We start from the raw sequence: 4920 nt of genomic DNA, 5'->3' as shown, positions 1-4920 counted from the left end.
AGGAACATGATGGGAGAGAGAGAGAGACAGGGGAGGACTTTGGGTCGGAATCAAACCCGGCATAACAGTCAGGACCGGGAAACGATTTCGGGCCGGAATAAAACAGTCAGTGCCCTAGTCTAGCCGTTTGAGCTACGGGCGGGGCACATTTAACTCCCTTTAACCCTTTACCGCAGAGCCTGTGTTAAAACCTTATTGTCACCAACATTGTAATGGCCAGATCTTAATTGGTTATAAGGCCCTCTGCCTTTTCATAGCAATGTTTGTATGATGTAGTGAAGTGTTTTCAGCAAAGAGTGAATAGGCCTGCCGATGGGCCCATTTGCTAGCCTGGTATGACCCCCCCCATAATACTTCTCTTCATTCGTATTCATGGTCTGGATGATTGCACTCAGTTCTGGTTTGAAATGATTGGACAGCTCCCACCCAATCATTCGCTTATTGGCCAGCTGCCTGGTAGCCAACTAAACGCTCCCCAGAAAAGAACCTCTGGACCATGAATACGAATGAAGAGAAGTCATACCAGGCTACCCATTTGCAGTAAGAGAACGCTTCTCCTGGCTGAGGGCAGTGTCTTTGGGTCCTCCTCCTTTACCTCCTCCTGGCTGGTGGCGGTGTCTTTGAGTCCATGCTCCCTATGTGTTAACATGTGCAGAGGTGTCAAAAGTGAAAGTACAGTACATGTAAATTCAGTGTAACTAAGTGCAACACTAGCACATGATATTACATAGCTGTTACACTATTTTAATCCTTTGTACCTAAGGTGATAGACTGTTATTGTGGAAAAGCACTACAAACCTACCTAGAATCCACCACAAACCTGATCCAACCAGCACAGAGTCAGCTGATCGTAAGACAAGTGCACAGGTCTAGTTACTCAGATAAGTTACCTGTGTTTGAAGGAAACGGTTTCTTCTGTTTATACTTTTACTTTTACATGGTAGCCTTTCTGAATGTGTGTTGTGTGTGTGTAAAGGGGTCAATGCGTGTATGAAACTGTGTGAGACTGTGTGACTGGGGTAATGTGTGATTTTGAGGTGGAAATGGCCTCAAATGGGCCCTACCGTGGCTCTAACGGGCACTCCCGGGTCCTTTGCTGACCCTTCCCCGTCTCTCTCTCCCCAATAACATTTCCTGACTCTCTCTACTCTCCTGTCTCTAATAAATTATAAAAAGAACAAAAATGCCTGAAGTGCCAGGCGCTCTGTGGACAGTAGGAATTAACCTTGAGGTTGTAGTTAATTATTTAATACAAGAGCCTGGAGTCCTCATTTTCTTAACTAAATGACAACTGCTGGCTATCCATTATGAGGTTTACCACATCTTGTAGGTTAACTTGGTCAGGTTAATCACTTAGCCATGTTCTTGGAATACCACTCAGCCAGAGCTTTGGTGTATTTGCTGTAAGAGGAACTATAGCTCTGCTTGAGGATGTATCCAATGCCCTGTACCTATGTAACGATAAGTTGTAGTGTGTCAAGTCAAGTCAAGTGTACTTAATTGTCATAACTCATTGTCATCACATGTGTGTGTGTGTGTGTGTGTGTGTGTGTGTGTGTGTGTGTGTGTGTGTGTGTGTGTGTGTGTGTGTGTGTGTGTGTGTGTGTGTGTGTGTGCGCGCGTGGGTGTGTTGGCATGTGTGTTTATGCATTATGCATATGTTTCTGCACTCTCTATTGTGTGTGTGATCATCCCTTTCCTGTGTCCTTAATGTGCATTGTGTCTAATTTAACCCTTTCCTCTCCTCCCCACAGGAGGCATCACTAGGCCCCTCCCACTGCTCTAGAGCAAACCAGGAAGTGCTTGCTTGCGATGACATCACAGCGCCGCATCACAGCGTCTCCATCTCCATGGCTACCGCTCGCCGGCCCCGCCCACTGCGCTGCGCCCCTACTCACGCTATTGCTATGGCAACTGTTGCTGGCGCCCTGCACGGCACACCAGCGCACGGTGTCCCACTCCATCAAGATAGAGGGCGACATCATCCTGGGGGGCCTGTTCCCCGTGCACTCCAAGGGGCCCGCGGGCGTGACCTGCGGAGAGATCAAGAAGGAGAAGGGCATCCACCGACTGGAGGCCATGATGTACGCATTGGACCAGATCAACACTGACCCGGACCTGCTGCCTAACATCACGCTAGGGGCCAAGATATTGGACACATGCTCCAGGTGAATATCACACACACACACACACGCACGCACGCACGCACGCACGCACGTGCGCTGTCTTTGCTCGCAATCAAATCAACAGTGACAAACAGACACTCTCTCTGGGTTGTTGAAGGTGGTGTGTTGTAATGGGTCATGAATATGAATGAATGAATGAATGAATGAATGAATGAATGAATGAATGAATGAATGAATGAATGAATGAATGGTTCTCTTATATACCACACAGCAAGGTAGGAGGAGTTTGTTTTCAGTGCAGTATGGTACAGGTTCCAGCGTACATAACTCATCAATCAACATTTAAGGCACAACACTGTCATGAGTCATGATAACTTATATAGTGAATTAATTCTGCTATACACTGGAAAACACAAGTTTACCAGCTGCCTCAAAATTCCAAGTAAATTTAAATCTTTTTCGTAAGATGTGTGGAGTTGTGTGTGTACCAAGCTGCAATTCAAAGCTTCACACAACTTACAATAAAAATTTAAATTCTGAGGCAGCTGGTAAACATGTGATATTTTTTTAGAGTGAACAGTTCGAGGGCTGCACATACGGTACTGTGATGAATTTTATTGTCATTCCAGAGATGACAGGGGTGAACCAATGATTTTAGTTACTAGTTCACGACCTGAAATTTGGACCGGTCATCAGTGCTGCATGGGGTTGCTGGACTTCGAGCACTGGAGCAGCTTGCAATGAGTTGGGTATGAATTACGATTTAGCATATTGATTAGCATGTGAGCGTACATCTTGGTTCAGCTGGAAAACTGGCTTCTTGTGTTTGTGCGGCTGTCACTGGAGAACGGCTGTCGTACAGGCAGACCGATCAATCATCAGTCCTGCACAAGGTCACTGGACCACGAGCACTTGAGAAGCTTGCAATGAGTTGGATTACATGGTGGCATCGTGCACAGAGATTTGGTTAGAGCCGCATATTGGGCAAGATCGCTGGCCATGGTGCTGAAGTACCGCCGAGTGACAAATGACTGTTTATCAGACATTCTTGGGATCGGGGGTACCGGAGCGCCACTGAGTGCTCGGCAGATATGCAAGCGGACAGCTCCGCCCAGTGAATGGTGAGAGAGCAACGGAGCAAGATGAACCAGAGAGGAACCGAGGGCAGGACACCTGATGAATCGATCGAACATCAGTGCTAGGGAGGCAGCGGGGAGGTTGTGGGTAAAAGTTAGAAAACAACTTCTGTTGGAAGAACAAATGCTGTGTGGTTAGTTAAGGGTGTGACAGGTCTTGTTTCTCTGAAATTCCACCAAATGAATGGGATGAAGGTGGTTATTATTGCACTGAATACCGCCGAATGGAGAATAGGAGAATAAAATGCAGGTGGTTAATTAGGGAGTGTCAAATTTCATTAAGGCGGTGGTGTTCAAAAATGTAATAAAGTGTAATATGGTATTTATAATATTATAAAATGTATGTAGATGGTTTTGTTGGATTGTGTGACTTGGATAAGTGGGATGTGGGATTAATCCCACCTGAATTATTTTATCTCCAATCTGCGCTCCAGGCACACCATTTTCAAAACGTCTGATTCCTACATTAGATGGAGAACGGCACAAAGAAACCATATCAGTCATCAAAACTGACCAAAATTATTGTAAATTATTGTAAAAACAAAACGTCTCAAAATAGTTGTAACAGGGACAATAAAAGATAGTAAATTAACCGATGAGATGATTTTATATAAAAAAATCTGTTAATTCCTGTCTTGAACATGATTTCACCATCTTAAATGGTGGGTGTATTCCTTATCATGCTTCGCAATGTTCTCCTTTCTGTAGTGATTAGAGTGTGACAGGTCTTGACTAAAAGCCTGCCATTTTATCAGCTGCAAGTCCTTATGACTTTATAACTGCTTGTCTTTTGCAGTTTATATGTCATTGCCCTGCTAGATCCATAAGATCCTCTCCCTCACAGCATTCGGGCAGTCCTCTTTTTCCTACAAGGACACATTAAAATGGAATGCTCTTACTTCCAGGTAACCTGAAGAGCTGTGGCTCTTTCAAGAACAACTTAAACATGCTCTTAAAGAGACCCAAACCTGTAACCATTGACACAAAATGATACCAATATCTTATGGGAAATGTTTTTATTTTTTATTTTAAAAATATTTTTTATATTTTGAACAGTTCAAAGTTCCATGCACAGCTCCTAGGTGCTGGTAGATGCAGGAATGTTCAATACTTCAAAAGAAAGAAGTCTACCGCACACTTTCTTGACTCGAGCATTCAATTCAATTTTTCATATTTTGTTTGGGTGGGTGTGGGTGGTTGTGTGGGTGGGGGTGGGGGGGGGTACATGGGACATGAGTGATTTGTTTATTGTTTTTATCTGTATTTTCATTTTGCTTTTGACTCCTGCTTTACTTTATTATTCTACTGTATACCATTTAATTTGTAATCTCAAGGACTACTGATGAAAACTAGCCCAAGGCTAAATCTGGTGTGATGCATGGAATGGAAACATTTATGTTTTAATTACACATGATCCTAATAAACTTGCTTGATAAATTAGTTAAACTGTTAAAACATAGTAGAGAATGCAGTTTGTCCTTATGTGGCAGTAATTGAAGATCTCCCTTCAAAGTATAATGCATGAGTGGTTTTTCATGCTGTTTAAAACCCATTTATATCATTCAGCACTGTATGTAACTCTACAGGGGTGAGTTTCTCAAAAGAGAAGTTGATAGCCTGTTAGCAACTTCGGTAGTTGCCAATGGGAAAATGCATTG

This window comes from Engraulis encrasicolus, chromosome 14, assembly GCF_034702125.1.
Source record: "Engraulis encrasicolus isolate BLACKSEA-1 chromosome 14, IST_EnEncr_1.0, whole genome shotgun sequence".
Taxonomy (NCBI): Eukaryota; Metazoa; Chordata; class Actinopteri; order Clupeiformes; family Engraulidae; genus Engraulis; species Engraulis encrasicolus.
This window is presented reverse-complemented; position numbering follows the sequence as displayed.